Source organism: Solea solea, chromosome 15 (genome assembly GCF_958295425.1).
Source record: "Solea solea chromosome 15, fSolSol10.1, whole genome shotgun sequence".
In the NCBI taxonomy this organism is placed as follows: domain Eukaryota; kingdom Metazoa; phylum Chordata; class Actinopteri; order Pleuronectiformes; family Soleidae; genus Solea; species Solea solea.
Window position 1 is genome coordinate 19,815,870 of NC_081148.1, and position 22,635 is coordinate 19,838,504.

At 41.3% G+C, this 22,635-nt stretch overlaps 1 protein-coding gene across 2 annotated transcripts in view; it reads right to left on the reverse strand.

The window, feature by feature from the left end:
• Nucleotides 1–11,388, reverse strand: part of LOC131473801 (leucine zipper putative tumor suppressor 2 homolog) — a 45,875-nt gene extending 34,487 nt beyond the window's left edge. For both annotated transcript variants that reach the window (XM_058651342.1, XM_058651340.1), the window contains exon 1: nt 11,163–11,388. The gene's annotated coding sequence lies outside the window, so the exon portion shown is untranslated. The remainder of the gene's footprint in view (nt 1–11,162) is intronic.
• Between the last annotated feature and the right edge of the window lie 11,247 nt (nt 11,389–22,635).

The following is a 22,635-nucleotide window of genomic DNA, read 5'->3' on the forward strand; positions in this document are numbered from 1 at the left end:
ACAATTTCTCATAACTCAATGGACGGTTTTAAACAGTATAGCTAAAACCTCATTATACTACTGGCCATAAGTCAGGTTCTCTTACTTTCATTACTGTTCCTTTAATTAGTTTTATACATTTCCAGGTCAGTCATCAGTCCTTTCATTAAAGGGAAAACATTAATCATTTACTATTGTTCCAAATGACTCTAATCTGCATGGCATTAATTCATTTTCATGACATTTTTAAAGGATTCACTAAAACCTTTTCTAAGTTTCCACAACGGGTAAAATTGTGTTGTTCAAACTTTGCTAAAGTAAAAAAGGGCAACCCCCCACGGTGTTGAAGGGAGATCCCTGGTGCCACTGGCACCCTTAAATCTCCCCCCACAACCCCCAAAGCCCCTCACCTCTTCAATCCTCCTGCTCAGACAGGACGCTCCACTAAACTTTGACCTAGTTCTGTCGACCCTCAAGGGGAGAGACAAACAAAACCAAGACCCCAAAACCCCAAAGCAGCCAGCTTCATGCTGATCCTGCATGTTAATAATATTCTGGATATCAAAGGCTTACATGGACAATACGTCTTTTGAATGTCAAATCTCAGAGGGAAGCTTGAGGACGCGTGCGTATGAAAGAGTGAACCCATTGTCTAATACTAAAAACAGACAGACACACATTCAGTGAGTTTCTATGAACAGTTAAGTACGCCAGTCCACTGGACTACTGTCCTTGTCCCAGTATACAAGCACAAGCAGTGAATCGATGTATTAAATGAAGTGTGTCTGCCTCTGCTATACTTCGTGGTGATATGCTCCCGTTCAACTTGTTAAAAATAAGGTGGTTTTCGGTTCAGCTGACACGGAGTTGTTAGTTCCAATCTTTCTGCCATCCATGTACTTTAAGAAAGTCAATGTTTTATTCTAGTTGTTGTCTTCTTATTCTGACTCTAGGTCAACGCTGGGGGGTGGGACCTGTGGTGCATGTGCACAGCACCTGGGTCAGCTTGAGACTGACTGAACATATAGAGTACATGCAATAATAATCCGACTCCCATATGCATCATTTGGTAGTTTGGTACTTGACAAACATCAAGTAAACTGATTGTTTATCTCATACTATTATTATGGAGGACTTGATTTCCCTTTTCTGCCCAACGGGCAAAAGAAACCTGGCTCAGCAGACGGATACAATCCTCCATAACCAATTCTCTGCAGGATAATGCAGAGCAGACAAAGACACCACGGCGCACAGGCAGACAACACCTCCAGGATTCAGCTCGGCAAGTCTCACAGTCTCACAGACACCGAGAACTGAAACCAAGGACCAGTCTGTAAACTGCAACTACGTTTACCATCTGCCAAATGTTTCATAAGCACATTAAGAAAGCTTCCAGCCCACTGTGATGGGACCACTGAGGGATGAGGGCTGGCTCGGACAAGAGGGTGGTGGGAGTTACTGTGACCACAGCTGGGACTCCATCCCAGAGGTTCCTAGAAAATTTCTGGGAACATCAGGGCCCGGTATGCGTGTATGAGAAAGAAATGGATGAAGGCAAGGACAAAGAGGGGGGAGACATCTGTCACCAATTAAAGAAGGAGGGATTGATTCCTTCACTTCACCACTGAGAGATACATTATGCACGGATATGTTGGGGTCATGATGCAAAAACTCTCATGATTGAAACTTCCCAGCCTCACAATCTTCCCTTCCACTTCCACTAGACAAGCTGACCACAGTTAACCCAAGCGAGTCAGCTGACGCAGGAAGGGGGGAGGGTCGCTACGTGGTACGCATTCTGCTCACGGGTCATCTGGCAGATGCATCCTCCAAGCTGGCTTCACGCAGCTGAGCAAGACACAAATACACAAGAAGAAGAAGCAGCTCAACAACATGGCGGAGGAAATCTAATTTAGAAAAAATCTGACAATACACGTGTCCAAACAACTTTCCTTGTGTTATGAGCTCAGATGTGTCCGACTGTAACATGCTGAAAAACTCATTGATTTAATTCTGCTGAGGTGCTTGTCTAAGACGGGGCCGAGAGAGGAGTGCACAGTGTTTATGAAGACAACATCATATCTGAGAGGCTCCAGCTAAATCACAGCAGCAGAGGCCTATTGGCCTTTTTACAAGATCAATAATTCATGTTTTGCCTCCGCTGCTGGCATAAATCAGGTTTCCAATAGACGCAAATTAACAAACGGCTTAATCAATGGTTTTCACACTTGCAAGGAAGTCAGGCTTTGTTATTCACAATGAGCGCTCTGCTCTGCTCTCACAGAGGACAAGAAAAATGCCCCCTGACAAAATAATTTAGGGAAACCAGAATGGCCTTTCTCATTGAGAATAGATTGCCAACAAATAAAAGCATCTAATGTTGCCACTGCAGGTCATGCCCCCACATCCTAAAAACCACTAATCTGCTCTCAGGCAATGAGCCTCAATTGTGGAACTAATACTTAAGTTATCCATCAATGTTCCACTGGGTGTAGAGCATGTGCATGTGTGTGGTCTGCTGTTTCAGCACTGTCCATTCCATCCCTCATACATCAACCTTCTGAGGAGTGATGTGACACTTTGTGACATAACCCTGGATTTCCACTGGACACGGAACGGCCGCGGCGCGGTTCTGCTTCGTCCTCTCCCAAACGTCAATCCCCACCGGGCGCGTTACGGAAGCGGCGCGGAGCCTTTGGAGCCAGCTGTATTCACGGAAGATCGCGCGATAATCTCGAACGGACGCGAGATCCCGCGATAGACTGTGTGTATAAAGGAAACAACAACAACACAGCTTCTTTCATTTCTCCACTTCCATAATCAGTCTCTCGTCGTCCATTGTCTCCGAGACCCTCGGATCAAATGACTGTTGACCTGGGAGCACCGGTTATGACGTAACGTTGAGGTGAAGTTGTGACCTGCGTATTGTGTTTTATTTTGAAAGGGGGGCGGAAGTGTTTTACTTTGATACTGTGTCGGACTTCCTGTCTTGTGCGATCTGCTTCGTTGAAATTTACGAGGTTCAGCAGCGGCAACGGAAAAAATAGAACTGATTCCTATCGATAGCGCTGCGGTGCGGCGAGCCGCTTCTGGGCCGCTGCTGATCCGCGCCGCAGCGCGGCCGGTGGGAATGCTCACATTGATTAGAATGGAAGCTATTTGCAACGGCTACCGCGCCGCGGCCGTTCCGCGGCCGTTCCGCGTCCAGTGGAAATCCAGGGTAAGAGGCCACTTTACCTTCTCCTCAGAGACACAGAGAAACAGGGTGGAGTGCATACGCAGATGAAAACTGTTTCTATGTGAGACCCTGGCGGTCACTGGGTAGCGGTTTCATTTGTGCACTGCCAAGGTTAATTTCTGTTTGGAGGGTAATGATTGATGATTGTTGCTGCGCTGTAGCATAAGGAGGGCCACATGGTGGTGTGACAGTTAACACCGTGGCCTCACAGCAAGACAATAATTGGTTTGAATCCCTTTTCTCCAGCTTCCTCCAACAGCCCGAAGACATGCCGAGTGAGCTTAGGTTAAACGGAGGTGCTAAATTGACCGTGGATGTAAATGTTTGTTTGACCAGGCACTCTGTGGAGTTTGCTGTTCACATACACCACATGCACGGGGAGATCGTCTGGGCTGGACTCATTCAGTTAGGAAAAAGCTCCAGAGCATACTTAACTTATAATTTGGTGCCTATAGGTGCATGAAGGATGCAGAACTCTTGCTCCCTGTGTATTATGCAGAGCTTCTCCTGCTGCTGCTAAAATGTGTGCCCTTGGACATTGTCTGAAAAGTAACAGCGAACTGGCAAGAGAGGTTTCAGAGAATGTGTGGAGAGACTTTTAAATTCACGTTCTCACATACAGCCCCACCTAACAATTTACCAAAAAATGTCTCGACTCCAATGCAGAGAATAGAATAAGCGACAGATAATGGCATCTTAAAATTTCTTATGGGTGGATGCAACATAATGAGGACTTTAAAGTGCAATTTCAGCGAGAGATAAAAGTTTCTCTACAGTATCCTAGGGGCACGGTGAGCAAATACTGAGTGTTGAACAAACACTGTTTGATTGGCCTACTAATGGATGTTTGGAGCAGTTGGCAGACTTCACCACTAGTACTAATGTGATCTGTGCCAGAGTTCTGCCCACTAATGTCCATTATACACCAACTTACTCCACTCCGCATTGATCCAGCCTTTTCTTACAGACTGTAAGGGCTTTTAGAGCCCATCTCCACCTGCAATCTCAGCAATCAGATTTGAACGGCAATTTAATTGACCTGAAATCTAAAACATTCTGAGTCTCCTTTCACAATGCAAAAATGTTCAGTAGTAGTAGGTTGTAAATACATTTGCAGGGCATTTCATGGCATCTGTTGGCTGTTTTCGAGACTGGAAAATTCAAAGGGGTAATAACAGACTAAGACCAAAGACATCTTGACAATGAAAGACTCAGGGCAGAAGTGTGGTTGACCCAAGTTTGGACAGCCCCACCTTGAGGCTGATAAATATCGACGGCAGATGTCTCGGTGAGTACCGACAGATACACAATCCTCTTGAATGGCTAATGGTTAAAAGGTGACAAAGCTTGACATTCTCAAAAGTTAAAGGGCAATCTATTGAATTTAAACATAAAGGTCAGTTTACTTGTCACAAAGGACAAAACTCAGGCTTTGCAAAAAAAAATGCATGATGTCTTACAGTACGAAGGCTCTGAGGGAAACACAAAAAAATGTAATGTAATACCTCTATTTTGGATTGTGCTCGACAATTACGGAGCATAATTGGGTTTATTGTATTTTTTTTCTATAGGGGATAATATAGAAGGATCTTTATTTTTCCTCCACACTTTGTTCATTGAAATCTGCAGACAAGAATAAAGTGGTTTAGCGATCATACAAAACTGGAGGTGAATCTGAGCCTCTAATGCCTCAGTTTTATTCTAATAGTTCTACTCTCACAATCACTCAACCTGAGTATAAGTGCAACACTAAGGCTCTGTCTACAGCACTTGGAGATGGTTTTAACACCTATTACTTTGCTACCTTTTCACCTGTCGTCCACACTTCTCCTGGGTTTTTGAGAACCCAAAAGCAGACTTTTTCAAATGCTACGTTTTGAAAACTCCAGGTCAGTCAACCATGAGCAATAAACATAACATGCGTTTTGTGCCATTACTGTTCCGTGTTTGTAGCATTTTCTACAACCGAGCAACAAACTGCATGTACAACTGCATGTCACTGTGTCTGAATGGTTTCTAAGTGGAGCCTATGAAGTCGAGTTGAGACGGAATTTACTTTGTCAAAATAACTCTCAAAAAGCCCTCTCTCTCTACACCTATTTTCATTTTCCTTCTTTTCTTTGTTGACGACAAAAATGAGTATACCTCTCTTTGATTGCGCTGAACAGACCTGATTATATCATCAGTTCTCTCAATTGATAGCCTCTGTTGCAATCACTCAACTAATGAATGTTTTTTTCCATTTAGTAATTGGACAGGCTCCATCATGTTGGTGCTTGAACAGCCTGGAGTTAAAAGGTCAAAATGTATTGTAAACACTTCATTCATTCATTCGTTCTTTCTGAGAGAGTGAGATTAACAAGGTGAATTCAGCAGAGACAGTAGGTGCAGAGCTTTGGTGTTTTGGGGGATTTTCCTAGTACTATTCCACCCTTAGAGTTTAGAAGTTTTTTAAAATTAAAAGTAGGAGACTCATCAATAACTCAGAAGTCAGGAAATCTAATTAAAGGCATTTACTGTAGAACAAACACTCAGTTGCCATTAAATATTAAATGTGGAAAATGCAGGAATATAGATTTGCAGCAGGTAAATGTCGCACTTGGTTATGAGAAAAACACAGCCGTCGTTTAGTGATCTATAAAGACAAGCGAGACACCACAGACATGTCCCACAATTCAAGAAAATTGCTTTTTTGATTAATTTGTTGCTAATGCTTTCCTAAGTCACTGTGATTTGACACTATGTAAAACAATCCAGTGCTAAAAATCTAATTATCAAGTCCAAAATAGTCTCACAATAACAAGGTGAATATGTGCCCATGTAAAAATGTGTCCTCCCCCTGATTCAGTGCTGTGAAGATAAGTGTGATGTAAACATGAAGCCTGCAGTGACAGGCTCATATATATGAAAAATATACACTCCTGTTAAACTTTGCAAATCTTTTCTGGGGGTAAATGTTTATAGCTACAGTTTGTCTCTCCTTTAAGAGTGTCTTCTTCCAGGATGTTGTTATTCAAGCAGCCAACTTTCAGCCACAGGAGTTTGATGGATTGTGATCTGCTTAATCTGACCTGCAGAGATAATGATGAGTCCCACGATGAAAATAACAAGTTTTTTTTCCACTGGTCAGAAAACACACTAAACACTGAATAACATCTGGCTTTTGTCTGCAATAAAATACAATCGACATTCAATCCCTGGTCAAATGACTCTGCAATTAGTTTATCAGCAGTAACGTAAACATGACATCCACAGTAATGTCACTATCTACTACTTAATTTTGGCAGTCTAGACGGAGGAGTCTGCATCTTTTCCAGCAGGACATTTTAATGTGCAGCAATATAAAATTCAGTTGCTGCTGAGATGGAAAGCGGGATTGAAGTGAAATGTGAAAAAGTGTAACCGCTGTACAATGTCAGCACTCTGCATGGTGCCGTCTCCTGTTGAGAGTTGCACATGTTACAGCGCATTTGTGATGTCAGAACAGGACTTGGCATGAGGAAACAAACTCCTTTACTGGCAATGGGAACGTTGCTTTTTTAAACAGGTGTATCTATATTTGAAGAACAAGAAAGAGGTATTAGTCATCGCTGTAAAATAATGTATATTTATTAAATCAAAATATATGTCAGTTCAATCAAAGACTGATACCGATTTTGTTGCTTCTGTTTCAGTCAAGAATGGGCAACTGAAAACGGTCAGCTACTAAATACAGTTTCACATAGAGTCTTTGTGTGTGTGTGTGTGTTGGCAGCTTGTCTCTCCCCCGCTGTGCTCTTGCTCTTGTCTTGTTTTAATGAGCTGATAGCGAGAAACTGACAGAAATCTTGATAATGTTCCTGCTGATGCACACATCCACAACTGAGGGGAATTAGAAGCAAAGCTCGGAATCTAAGAACCAGCGTTACTCCCGTGGTCTACACAGAGGACAATGAACTGCAGCATGACATCAAACAGATCTGCCTGTATGACATTGTAACTTCAGTCATGAAATGGGATACAGAGAGAGAGAGAGAGACAAAGGCCAAAATTAAGAAAACATTTCTCAGTTCTCTCACAGGAATGTAAGGGTTCCGCGTTGCTTCCCGCACAAGACTTTCCACATGTGATCCAGCTGTTTTGACACTTCCTGGCTTCTCTCTCAACAACCTACTTAAAATGGTGTTTTAAAATAATGTATCAAATGATACAAGTGTGCTTTGTTTTATTTTGTTATCTTAAACAAGATTTAAAACAACAGTCAAACTTGAAATTTTACTATAGTTGATGAAAAAAGACTGATCACATTTCACTTTTTCAACAGCCATCTTAAAAAGGAGATGTTCCAGCTCTGATCTTTGTTTATTCGCTGGTAAAAGTTGCTATAAAGTAGGCTTGATAAAATGGATGTTCAGTTAAACACGGAATCAGCATCGATGACATTTTTCAAGTCAAATTTTTCAAGGCTAATTGACATCAGCTGCTTTAGCAGTCACTGCTTTTGTCTAAACTAGCTGGTGTACAGCTTTTTCTTCTTCCCTTTTGGCACACACTAATGATGCAACAGCTTCTGACTACAGTAGCAGCTGAATTAAAAATACTGATGCTGCCATGTCCAGCTACAGTAGCTGTTAATGTCAACCACCAATGTCAGCGTCTGGTGACAGTAGCTCCTAACGTGAAACCCCAATGCCGCAGCATCGAGCTACATTAGCTGCTAATGTCAAACACCAATGTTAGTGTCTAGTGACAGTAGCTCCTAACGTGAAACCCCAATGTTGCAGCATCGAGCTACATTAGCTGCTAATGTCAAACACCAATGTTAGTGTCTAGTGACAGTAGCTCCTAACGTGAAACCCCAATGCCGCAGCATCGAGCTACATTAGCTGCTAATGTCAAACACCAATGTCAGTGTCTGGTGACAGTACCTGCTAACATCAAGCACCGATGTCACAATTGCTGCTAACGTCAACCACTAATGTTGAGACGTCTGGCTAAAATTAATTGCTAGCATCAGACACCAATGTCACAGCATCAAGCTACAATAGCTGCTAAAGTCAAACACCAATGTCACAGCATCTAGCTACATTAGCTCCTAACAGCAAACACCAATGTCACAGCGTCTAGCTACATTAGCTGCTCACAGCAAACACCAATGACACAGCATCAGACAACAGTAGCTGTTACCTGCTAAAATAGCTGATGTCTCCTCGCAATTAGAGACTGAAAATGAATCATTTTAACACAAACATCCTTTTTATCGAGCTTACATGGCAACTTCTACTGTGAATGAACAAACAACAAAGTTATAGACCATAGAGCAATGCTAGGTGGAATTTTTTTGTCGCCTAAGGCTTTGTTACATCATGATGAATGTCAATTAAATAAATATGCTGACATGGTGCACGCTTTTAATCACATCCAGTCAGTCCACGCCATCATCATCATCATCATCATCATCATCATCATCATCATCATCATCATCATCATCATCATCGCTGCAGCAAAATTAAATAGAAGGCTGCTGTCATTTCCAACCCAGATGGCTGGAGGAACATTTTGCTAATTGAGCGTCACAGGTGTGGATCAGATTGTTTTCTCTCTCTGGATCAGTCCAGCGTGTCATATACTGACTGTACTGTACGTTGCCTCATGTGGGATTTTCCTCGCCTTATGTAAGAGTGCTGCCGAGTCACAGATGTGTCCCTGCGTGCACATTTAGGTGATTATTTTCAGCTGAGATTATCTAATGAGGGAATTAACCCGCTGCATTTTAAACAGAAGACATGTCTTTAATGCATCTTCACATAGCCTCAGCTGTGATTGTACCTCTGGCCATGTTCTTGTTTTGACTTGCACATATTTACACAGCGCAGACATGGCTGGAGACAAAGAAGGTGTAGATGAAGAATGTTCTTCATAATTGTGTTGAAAAAAAAGTTCCATGATGATTACACACTGTCAAAAACATGCTGACCGTGCCTTTGATGGTCATCATGTTTCTAGCTGCCTCATGCGTCGTCACCCCCAGGGCTTTCTGACTTGTGACAAAAATGAATCTTCAGCATCACACACTCCTCCTCCACCTGCCCTCCGCCCGCCTCTTAAGCTGCTCTGCTGATCACGGACAGCTTGGTTATCACCTCGCACCAACAAATCCCCCTCTCTCCCCTCAGTATGTGAACCTACCACAGTCCTCCCTCCTCCCTTGCTTGTGCAGTGGTGACAGGACAGGATGATAGAGGGTCTAGTAGTGAGGTGGCGTCAAGCCTGAGCACCAAGTTTAACATTACAAAGAGGGTTTAAGCTAATGACCTGTGCAGAGGAAGGAAGGAACATTTCACAGATTCACATTTTTCGTGCACTTGCACACATACGGTGGTATTGGTTCTTATTGCATAACGTCCAACCCCGTCAATAAACTGCAGGGGAGGGTGTTCACCCCGGGAGATGGAGTGGTGTCAGGCAAACTGCTGCTCCTTCAGCGTTTATATATTTGCTCCTGTGGGGATTATTTATGGTCCAATCAGAACATGGGCGCTTCCAGTTCAACTGAGAACTAATCCATATATTAAAGTAGGCCTTGAGAGCATAAAACAAGTGGTGCTACGGCTTCTCGCTCTCTCACTCTGTAGGTATGACCTTTCCTATTCACCACACTACCTCAATCCTCCTCTCTGCTTCTTTCGGTCTTACAAGCTGCAGAAATCAAGACAGAGATCAAGTGGTGCGCAAGAGCAGTGTGTGTGTGTGTGTGTGTGTGTGTGTGTGTGGGCATACAAGGCCATTCACTGAAACAGCTGGATGGAGATTTGAGAGCAGTACCTCTGTAGTCTCCCACATAACCTGATCCTGTATTCACTTCATCATAATCTTGAACCTTAGATCACACTTGTTTTTGCTTTTGACTGTTCTGTGTTAAAAAAAAAAAAAACATGTTGGAAACATCCGTGCATTACAAAATTGTACTTACAATTTTAACTGTGTCTTGTTTTGAAAGGCCCAATGTGTAAGAATTGTGAAACTGCAGATTGTAACAAATGCAGAAAACCACAGTGGCATTTGTGAACAAGAAAAGATGCTGTTCCTTTTGTTTGTGTGGTAAGATTGTAATTCAAAACATGAAACACGCATTCCGGCTGGTTTGTTGTAGAAACATGGCTGAACATTGCCTAAAGTGCAAATAAAGCTTTCATTGTGAGGCTACTGCAACAGGACGTTTAAACGTATTACATGGAAAATATTGAACTAAAGCTGATTTTAAAAGGTTACTTTGAAATTAACTCTGCATTAACTGAAATAAGATATTTTCCTCATATCCTCCACAGAAGCTTGACAGAATACAGAAAACCTCATGCTGTCACACACAAATTCATGTGTACACACACTTTAGACCTTGATTAATGTTTACATTCTTATTTTTAGCTCTGGGCCCTGCACATGTATATAGTGACGTTTACATTTTTCCCATATATTTTTGCATTTATTGTTTTTGTAGTGTTATGAATAGAGAGTGCATTGGTTCTTCTTGTCCATGTGCATCATCTCTTTAAAATTAAAGTTACAGTGAATGACCTCTGTGTGTGTTATTGTGCAACACAAATGAATTTGCCTTGAGTGTGTGTGTGTGGGGGAGATGGGAAAACTGAGTGACTGCATTCAATTAGATCCACAACAACATATTATGCTCAAATACCTAATCACTCTGAGAAGTCACACTATCAATAACCAGTTAGTTATGTACACGAAGACATAATCACTTAAGCATGCAGCCCAACATGCTCCATTTGACATCAATGTACACAGAAATGTGCATTTGTATGGATTTTTACGAACATTTTTAGGCAAAAACTGAAACTCCTTCATAACTACATGTATAAAATAAGGCGTCATATCAAAGATAATAACTTTAACCGCTCACAAACACACAAGAAGCTTGTGTCCCGAATCACTGTTATCCACTTACCTTAGACACTGTGTTCTTCACAACAAGCCCACGCTGCGATATCCGCTCTGGGTCCTCTCAGTACAAATGTCCCCCCGCTTTTTCTGTACGGACACAACTTTGTTTGACAACTGACACGAGCTTTCAAAGAGAAACAACCTTCTCCTCTTCTGTTTCTTTACTGTAGTAACGTTCGTCTTCTCCTCTAATCCGTACAGTCAGTCCTCCTCCTCCTCTGCTGCTGCTCCTGCTGCTGCTGCTGCTGAAGCTCCGGCGGAGTGTGTTTGCTCCTCTCACCGACCGAGACCGGACTGAAGCTCCGCGGGGCGGGATCACTCTCAGCTCTCCAAGCAGGGTCTCAAAAAAACTACTACTGAGCCACAACAGCACGTGACCATCGATGCAGTCTGTATTGTTTTGGGGACATGTCACGTGGTGAATATATGACATCAACTTTTTAGCGGTTTGGTAGTGTGTGTGTGTGTGTGTGTGTGTGCGTGGGTTCCGTGTTTAAGGTCCGCAATATATGCTATCAACTACATTCACGGACCACTTTATTAGGTACACCTGTTAAAGCTGCAGTGTGCGAGTTTTAAAGGGCCTGTATGTGAGATTATTAATGCCTTCAATTAACACAATGTAGGATTTTGCTCTCTGGATCCCCCCACAGTTGGTAATTGGTATTTACTGTCGTAAAATATAAGTAGGAAAGGTAACGTATGTTTGCAAGTCAATGATATTGTGAACTTGCTAGCTATGTGTGCAAAATGTGTGCAAAATGTCTTATGTCTAATTCTCTAGAAGTAGAAGCAGTTGAAGAAGCTTCACTTCTGCACGTTTCTGCTTGTCTTTTTAATGTCCATTGTTCTTTTCCTTTTTTTTTTAAAGAAAATGCAGCAGTAAGAAAATGGAATGTGGATCAGACACATGGTGGCACCAAACTAGGAAGTCATGATCGGATCAACTGTTTATGTGAACACCGATCTGAATGATGGAATGTACAGTAATTTGTTTCTGAATGGACTTTATTGGATGAGAGTTTTTCTCATTTTTATTCCAATCCGATTACTTGTGTGAAACGGTGTGAAGACATAGCTCATGTCTTCAGACCAGGTACAGTAGCTTATGTGACAGCATTTTATACAAATGGGATTACACTGTTTTATTTTTCAATATAAATTAAGACTAACCCTGAAATAAACAACAAAATAAAAGTGCTTTCGTTTACATAGCTTGAGTTTTTAACCCGGCCTTCATAACCTACTGCTTGTTATATTCATCTTGTTTGAATCACTTGATTCCAACAGTAACAGGACCAGGTCGCCGTCAGTCGAGTATCCCTCTGCTAGCGGAATAAAAGTGAATGCCAGCGAGTGAAAGTCTCCATTTTCCAGCCTCTTATTAAATCATTCTCCTTAACCCTCTTTGGTTTTTGTGCTGCCTCTGCCATGACATCCACTCAATGAACACAAATTCAGAGTTCCAAATATAATATTTTTATAGACCGATTACGCCAATGGTTGTTTTTTTGTCTCTTAGAACCAAAAAAAAAAAAAAACTCCCACATGCGAGTTTACTTCTCAAATGTTGTGCAGGTGATTAAGAGGAGAATCCTCTTTGAACTGTCAGGTAGAGAGAGATTCCCGCCCATTGCCTTCTGTCTGCTCACACACCCTGGAAACACAATATGGGGGTTTCTCCTGGCACCACAATAGATCACCACCTGCCTGATTCACCCGTGAAAGAGGAGCTGTGCGAATGCCTGAATGACCTAATTTGTTGAGGAATGAATCGGCGGATTTCTTCAAGGTCTTAAGGCGCAAAAGAACCCCCTCCATTCAATGCGAGCATCTGCCACAAAGTTATCTGAGCATCTTGATATATGGCAGGTGTGATCGTGATTGACCAGCCCGCCAACCGGCCATTAAATGTGACAGCTGCATCTCCTGTTTAGACCAAAATCTACACGTGTTTGTATAAAAGTACTTTGCAAGCAATGTTTGTTTTTAGTCAGGATGTGATTAAAACCAAAGATAAATGAAACAAGAGATTAAATTTAATTTTTCCTGCCAAATGTTAAGAAAAAACAACAGTTCAAGAAGAATTTTGTATCCTGTTCCATTTTCCTTTGTTCCTTTAAAAAGTCCACTGTGTTGTTTAGGAGCGTTTATTAGCAGAAGATGAATACACTAGCTTTAACCCTTTAACACCTAAAATTGTGGTTTTGCCCATTTTTCCAGATTAACTTACAATTTACAATTTACTACTGGTTAAAGTAGTGTATTGAAGAAAAAGATAAAGTGTTCAACAGCTTTTGCATGTTGAATTTAAAATTTGAGCAGTATAAAACATATTTAAAATAGCATTTATTTGAGTTTTTGCCTCTCTGGTGACAAAGACGCGGATTCACCAGCTTCCTGCGACAGCGCGAGTTAAATTACCATAATAACCACATGTTGCCTTTGACGTGCAACTTCTCAGCTTTCAGAAACCGCTGCAATTTTTCCAATGGCACAAACCATCGTGTAATTACGGTAATACAAAGTGCGATTGCGCAAACGCATCTTCTGCGATACGCTTGGTGTTAAAGTGTTAAAATAAAATAATTTAAGGTGGGTTTTTTTGCCTTAGCAATAGCTTAGTTTTGTCCTTTTAACAAGGGTTGTGCTTTCATAGTCTATCATCTTATATCATCTAATAGGAGCCTGGTTGTAAAGCCTCTGAACGCCTAGTTACAAACACAGAAATTATGATAATGGAGGCTTTAAAACACAAGTTCAGATCCTGATTGTCATGAGCAGTTGCCGTTTGCTTTGATGTTTGTCAGGTGGGAGCACCATCACTGCTGAACTCCACTTGAACTTTCCTCCTTCTGCATTCGACACCATTTCATTTCCTACCCCATACATGTAGTGCAAGTGCCATCATCTACTTCTCATTCTCCTCCTGCTCATTCTCCCCCCCCCAGGATGTCAACCACCACTTCTTTTTCTCTGCCTTAATCCCACTGCTCCCTATAACCTTCCCTTTCACCCACTGTATGAGCCCATTCACTCATCCACCCCCACCCAGTTTCCTCTCCCTTCCTTCCTCGGGTCCTTTTCTCCCTTAAATCGTTTCCATGGTTCATTTCAACTTCAGGCTTCAACAGCCCGGCAATGCTAATATGATTTCCAGCTGAAATGAAACATGCAAATGTGCTGCAACCTCTCCTTATCCCCAGTGGCGTCCTCTTGGCGTTTGCTTCATTAGGCTGGGTTGGACGAGGGTCGAAGATTTAAGGATTAATGTTTGACATTTTCTGGGCCTCACCTTTGGCGATCGAGTGTCAGTTATTTGTCCGGCATTATAAAAGCCCTTTTTGTTTATTGTCTCCTTATACATTTTGCAAAGTGTGTTTACTGTTACAGCTGTGTGTGTGTGTTCTTGTACAGGTATCTTTGTTTGCACCCAAAATCTTATAATTAAACCATAGGGAGTGACAACATTTTGGTCATTTTTGAGAGTTAGAATTGGGTTTAGGGTTAGGTATTTAGCTGACAGCACACAAAGGTCTGAAATAATGTCGTAATGTCCAGCTGTTTCAATACTTAAAAACCACAGAAGAGACATTATAAGGGTCGGATATGTTCAGCCTATCAGGTCCTGGGATCTATTGCTTGATCTCCACGGACTTAAGGAAGCATTTTCCTGCCACTACGGCAGTGTAAACCATCTGAGTTGACTGGTGAGGTGGCCAATCTGACTGCTTTTGTCTGTTTCTGTTCAAATAAATCCCCCTTTCTTTAACATCATTTTACATAATACAGAATCATATTAAATATTGTTGCACAAACAACTTCTTCTCCTTGCAAATGTCCATACTCACCTATGTTCATCAGACTAAGCGTTTTGGCCATTCTGGGGCTACATAACAGCTTTGAAATGCATGTTATTGTTGTTTCTTAAGTAATTACTGTATATTCTAAGAAATACCATGGATGGATGGATGGAGATAGATAGATAGATAGATAGATAGATAGATAGATAGATAGATAGATAGATAGATAGATAGATAGATAGATAGATAGATAGATAGATAGATGGATAGATGGATAGATAGATGTCAAGCACATATGTACATGATGCCTCCAGCAGCAAGCCCAGAAGTGGGCATTTGGTTCCCAGAGGGGGGGGGAGTCCGAGAATAAACTAATCTTATTAATCTCACACACAGTTTGGTGTAACGGCCTCATGAAACAAGATGAAACAAACTGATAGAGAGAATTCCTCACACTCATGCCTAATACACTGCCAGCCTTTGTTTCCAATCGGCTTTGGTCTGTGACAGTGTCTGTGTGGCGGCCCAAAGCCTGGATCATATGACTCACACATGCTCCGTCCCCTCAGGGTCTCCAAAAAAATAACCAGACGTCTGACCAAAGCCTGACCCTCAGTCTGATTCACACATATTATAAGTGTTTCTAAATTATTCACACAACAACTCGTCGCCGTTCTTATTGCATTTCATGTCCGTCTGCATAAAGCTTCGTTTACTTCTCCAAACCCTGTGCTTAATGACTCATGAATAGTTTAGGCCTCATTTGCCAAGTGGAAGAATTCTCGTTGTTCAATCAACAATGAAGCTCAAAGTGTGTCAAGAATAAATCAAACAAACAAAAAAAACAACAACATGACATACCGAATTATCCAATTATCTTTGTTTTGGCCCTTTAAAAAGAAATCATCGGCCACTCTGGCATCATATCTTTGTACCGTTCCCAATTAGTGCTCTCCAATCCCAGAGCAGCGCGTCCAGCATTCTTTGGAGGTTTATTTACATATTTACATAATGGTTGAATCAGGGGAGTGCAGCATAGCGTGAAACGCTGTATTCCTGTAGATTTCCGCTCCAGTTTGAGTCTGCGAGCTCATCCAATATTGAATGTCTTTGTCTACAAAGTAGAATGAGTGTGGCTGAGAGGCAGAGAAATGGGACAGAAATCTACTTCATCTCTGTTTTGATACTGCCGTCAGTTCACAGCCGCTCGTCTCTTCGCCCGTCAAAGGTTGGTCTTGTAAACCAACATGACAGCTCACTTTCTATTGGATTCTATCAAACTGTTAGCTGCTGCTGCTGCTGCTGCTGCTGCTGCTGCTGCAGTCAGGTCAAAGTCAGTCACACCACACACTGCTGTTCTACCCGTTCTCATTTCTCTCTCTCACTTGTACATCTGCGCGGCAAAAATAACCACACGGATAATTTATTCAGTTTCCACTTTGATCTTCCTTGCATTCCCCGTTCCTACATTTTAATTCCTGTCCCATGTGCTTACCCATCCCCTGCTTTTATTACACATTAAATACATAAAGTTGAATATTTTAAAGATAAATCCAGTGAGGAATTGCATTAATGTATGAATGCACGCCTCATTTGTGTTTTTTTCTATTGTTCCAGTCAGTGTATCTAAAGCAAAACACCATTGTGTAAGCTGTAGTCATCGCTGAAACATTTCAGAAACGTCGAACACTTCCTCCACATGAGGGTCGCAGGGCAATATAGATAGTTAGATAGATAAACTTTATTTTCTACAGATAGATAAAATGATTTTCCAATTAGTGACAGAAATGTTCCTTTCACACGAGTTGGACAACGATGAAACACTTTCAAACTCACAAGGTAAAACCAGTCAAATAGGAAACGCGGTTAAAAGAACAACGATAACAGATAAAGTTATGTGCGGTGTGATGATTGCTGTTTGATTTTGTTCTGGGTGGATATTGCAGAGGGAATTTTCGTAAATGTTTTTATGAGCCAGTGGGACTTTACAGCGTCTTTCTGAGTGATGAGTGCTGATATAGTTCAGAGAGTGGTGTTTGCCAGCAACCTTCTCGCTGTGAGGCAACAGTGATATCCACATGCACCACTGTGTGGCCCAACAAGGGTCTTCATCCGTCCATCACAGGGCCACATAGAGACAAACACACACTCACCTTGAGTCAATTTAGCCTCTCCCTTCATACTATAAAATGAAGAATTTATAGTGTGAACAAAAATCGTTACAATACACCCGCCCCAACAAGTGGTATACATACATTACTATGTAATTGTTGTGAATAATAAAATTTCTCTGCAATATTTTTTCCCCAAACATCCACTGTTGATGTTGACAGTGGAGTCAGGGAGACTCATGTTTATCTTTTCTCCTCTTTCATGATTATTAACTCACTGCTCTCTCCTGATGACATGTGTAAAGAAAGCAATAACGTCATGTTCGTTACTTAGACACAAGAGCATTTCCAAGAAATGTAGGACAGAGCTGGAGGTTGGAGCGACCTTGAACTCGTACTATATTAAAGTCATCCCTGATCTTATCTCCCTGTGATGTACACACAGATGAACACTGGAAGGGTTAATCTTGAGGTGGAGGTATTAAGTTTTATTCTGGAGGCTTTACAAACCTGCTCTGCTGTGATTAAGGATTAATTTCCCTCTCTTTTTTTTTTTCCAGGTTAATTTTTCGTCTCAGAGCTGAAAATGTGATACCGAGAGCAATCCTCTCTGGATTATTTAGTCAGCCACTTCAAAGGAGAGCAATTATAATCCTGTATTATTGATATGGGGGGGAAGAAATTGTGAGTAAATGTCAAAGTAACTGAAACCAAACCATCTGCCACAGGACAGGCATGCACATGAACATGAAAGGTTATTTATTATTTTCTAAAGACATTGTGTACACAAACACTGCAGGATAAGGAATATATCAATATTTGGTTGTGATTTTTTATTTTTATTATTATTTTGAGTGCAGCATCTGTTTAAAGGTGCAGTATAAGACGCATGGTGACCTTTGCAAACCAGAAAGTATGTAATTTGCATTGTAAGCTTCTGTTTTATAATAATAAATGTATGCTCTGGCTGGTTTGGGCTGTTTTTGAAACATGGGGGCGCAATATGACGGCAGGACTGTAAAGTAAATGTTGAATAGCATGCAGACAAATGGAAGTAGGACACATATTTATTGCTGTAGATATGCCAGAGAGTATGCCAGAGAGTATAAGACGAGACTAAGGAAAATATATAAGAATAAGGCTTAAACACAAAATGTATAGTATTTGTGAGGAAGAGGAGAGAGCAAAATGATCTTATTGGGAGTAAATCTGCCTCCTGTGAAAAGTCCGTAGCTGACTTTGCTCGGTCTATTAACACCACTGTATTTTACCAGTAATGGTGTTAGTTCGAGAGCTCAGTATTATCTCAGGTGGTACTTGGTATAAAACGTTTGACTAAAGTGGACTAAAGTGGAGATGATGAGGTGAGTTGATGTCGAAGTTACACCTGGTGGAGCTGACCTGACCCCAGCACACCTGTGGACAATCACACGCAGAGTGGGAGAGGCAGCAGTAACAGCAAGGCTCTACAAACCCAACAATCTTAATCTAAAAGTCATTCTAAACATAATCAAACATGTTTATGTGTATAGTAAAAGGTAGAAGGTAGAAGATGGATTCCACGCAAACCTTCTGTCACATCACTGATTCTCCCAGTTATTACTACTAAACCTGATACACTGTCTCACACAAGAGCCTCCCATTCTCAGATGCTTATATAAGACTTATTCCCCCACCCCCCACCCCCCATTATTCTGCATGCATTGTGTTTTCATACAGACACACTGCAGCACCATGCACCATGGAGAGTGTAGCATTATATACGCTGTCAGGCGAGCAGCGACCTTCTGTCCATGTTTGTTCACAGATAGATGAGAGAATGGCCTGACCTTTTCTCTACGGAGTGTTCATAAATGTTACTGGTGTCACATTTACTCATACGATGGACGCGAGCGTGCGCATGCAAACGTGTCAGCTGATGAAGCCAGTGACAACAGCTGTAGTTTATATTATGATCTAATTTCTGTGCGTATACTGACTGAGATTTTGTTTATGAGTCGATTTTGCATCTGACTCCACCTCTGTAGGTGGCGCTGTATCTCTCTGTAACCTGTTTCCTGTGGACCTATATGTCACAAAAAAATAAAGTGGTGAGCGGTTTGGATGGCATGGCTCTTGCGTTTATACGTTGTCTCTTTCTACTTCTGGGTCAAAGACCAGAGAGGACATTTTGGTGCATGAGCAGAACGTGAAGACTGATTCCAGCACGACTAAGCGTATACATGCAGGAGTAATCAGACTATGATTCACATCATCCAGGTATCTTAGTCTGATTAAGACTAGCTCGAGTTTAGTCAGGCTAACGTGTTCACTTGACATTAAGAGAAAAACTAATTATTGTCTTAGTCTGACTAAAAGTGGCCTTTTAACATGCATGTAAACACGCTAAATGTTAGTATGTTGATTTGAAGTTAATTTAAAGTAAATTGAGTTGCACATTGTCATGCGTCTAGCTGCATCACTGTGGGTTAAAGGTCCAGCATGTATCATAAAGTAGGATTTATATGCAGAAAATCAATATACTCCCCATAAGTATGTGTGTGTAACATGTGTAATTACTGTAAAATAACAATTGCCATGTTTTTTATAACCTTGGAATAAGCCTTTTATAGGGGTCTTGCTTTAATGAAGTGTGCCATGTTGTGCTGCTATATTTCCACAGCAGCCTGCACAGATAAACAAGCCAGAGCATGTGTTTCACGGATATGAAGGGGCCCAAATCAGCTCTTTCAGTGATATATCTTTTGCATTTCTTATCCAAACATTGCCAAATCATGATGAATGAGAACACTGCAGGAAAAACCTCCAGTTCTGAAACATTCTGCCAAGTCGCTCCGAAGATACATGCTGCAACTGCGGTAATATCTTGCTGTTCATCACCGTCAGCACTGCATGAATAATAACATTTTGTGCCTGAGTGACCCTGATGGATTTAAAGTTCACTGACCTTTAAAATGTCGGAATCAGAACCAGATGCAATTTTTCCAAAGAGCTTTCACGCATTTTTTTCCCCAAGTCATACTTATTTAAAAAAAACACCTACATTTACATGTTTTTTTAATGTGCATTTTGACAGCAAGCATGTCAGTGTGTGGCAGAGTGCGTTCAGAGTACCGGACATGCTGAAGGTTGAAAAGTGACATTTTAATGATGGGTAACTCATTGCTCCTGCGACAGATGGCTACCAGTGTGTGTCTATTATCAGAACAAGTCAAGGTCGTGTCAGCAGAACACCACCATCACCACCACTAAAACTACCACGTTTTTACATCAACGACACAGACACAAAGATGTTTTAGAGCAGGGCTGTAAAACTCAAACGACGTGGGCATCTAGTCACAGTCATGAGGGGGCCCATCCAGAGAAAAAACGTGTGGTTGGGCAGTATGAGCTTGAAATTATAACACCATATTCCACCATGGTATCGCAGTTAAGATATTCATGGTGATATATCACAGAATTTCAAAGTAAAATCCCTTCCTGTGATATGGAATTACAATAAAGATATATTTATGATGCAAAATAAATGTATTCATATCAAAAACAGAGAAATAAACCTAAAATTAGGTAAATAATAACGTGGGCAACTGTGATAAAACACCAAAAAAGCATTTAATAATGTCTTATTATTATTATTATACAAACATCGCTAGCAATTATATGTAGTGTTATATTCTGTGCCTCAGCCACACACACTGTATTTAGAGGAAGAGGAAGGTCACAGGCCTTGCTTTCATTATAACATGATATTAAGTACTGGGCCGCATGTGGCCGCCGGTTGGCCAACTCTGTCTTGGATAAAAGTTTGTGTCTTTATGCTCAGTTTATGCCACAAACCGTAAACTAACATCCCCATCATAACTTTGTCTTGCACACACACACACACAGACAGATGTGCAGCAGTGTGGGAAACAGAACAATGCGTGTTAGTTTAGATCAGCAGCTGTGGAAGAGTCTGGGTTGGCTGAGGTGATGTCTCTGGACACTCAGCACATGAGTGTGTAATCACAGACAGACAGAGACAGACGGACATCTATAGTATAGTGTTGCTCCATGCATGTGTGTGCATGTTTTATGTGTTTTTGTCAGGTCCCTTGGACTTAAATGACTTTTGATTCTTGATTTTGGACTTTTTTTGAATTTGTGTATCTCGTTTTCGTTTGATTTCGTGTTTTTCAGTTGCCCTGTACTTTGTCATAGTTTCCCGTTTTACTTTGTAGAGTCTTCTAAGTTACTTCCTGTCATTGCCTGCTCCCTCTCTCTCTGTGGTAATAGCCTGCAAAGCCCCGATGTGTTACACCTGTGTTCTCTTATCCTGGCCTCCCTGGTGCATTTCGTGCATGTGCTTCCTGTCTCTTTGTTGGTTCGTCTCTTTAGTGCTTTCAGTGTCTTAGTCCAGCAGTTAGGATTCCTTGTTTTTATTGTCTGGGAACATTTGTTTTTATCTGAGCAATATCCTGTACCCATCTTTACATTATTTTTTACATTCTAATTGTTTTTTATATATGAAAATAACATGTTGGGCTAAAGTGAACAGAGCATCTCAGAACAAATGAGAGTTTTCCAATGAAAATGCTTCAATTGCAACTGTAACATGTCTTTTCTAAACTCTGACAAGCTCTAAACAGAGTTTTCAATAGTGTTTTAGTGGTCTCTGTTCATCAAGCTGGTAGAAATGTCAGAAAAAGAACAGTGATTTATCACGATTAGATTTTTTTTTCCCACCTCTGTACTTTAATCTTCTACACCTGACACTGATGTTTAAGGAAACTCAAAATACTATATTTTTCCATCAGGATCAGAGAGAAACATTACTATGTTTGGACAATGGACAGTTATAAACCAGAAAAGGCATCACTTGCAAAGGCTTTTTGCATTTGCACTGAAGAGAGCGAAAAGGATAACATGCCTGAAAGCAAAGTGCTGTCGTGTTATTAATGTGTTAAGTCTCGGCATGAATCACGACGAGCCCAAACCGCACGGATTTATTTAAAACCACAGTGTTTCTGGTCAGAATCTCTTCAGGTCGCAATGTTTAAACATGGTTTCTGCAGCCATTTACAGAATACATACCGTGTAATTACGCCGCTGCTGCTATTGTGTTCCTTGGCGAGTCTTTGCACGCACTCAGGAAACTCACTTACAATAGCGGTTTGAACGTTAACATGATCACAGAGGCAGAGTACAAAGAAATACACAGTGCTACAAAGGCCAATGCAAATGTCATTATACAATAAAAGTCAGGGGATCTCCAAAGTACAGTTGAAACTTTATGCGGCAAATTCCATTACGCTTAAAGCACCAGTGAGTGACTTTTAAATATAAACAAATGTCAAACCCTTGTCACATTAGTTCACACGGTGGTGATTAACAACTCTCTCCCTCTCTACCCAGCGACATTCTGCGCTGCACACAGGAAGTGATTCCTTTTTGTGTTAAGACATATGCAGGCAACAGCAACATCGCTCTAGTAAAGTGAAATGGCTGTAAACAGGTTGGAATTATGATCCTTCTATTGTCTACCGCTTTATCCTCCACATGAGGGTCTCGCGGCTGCTTGTGC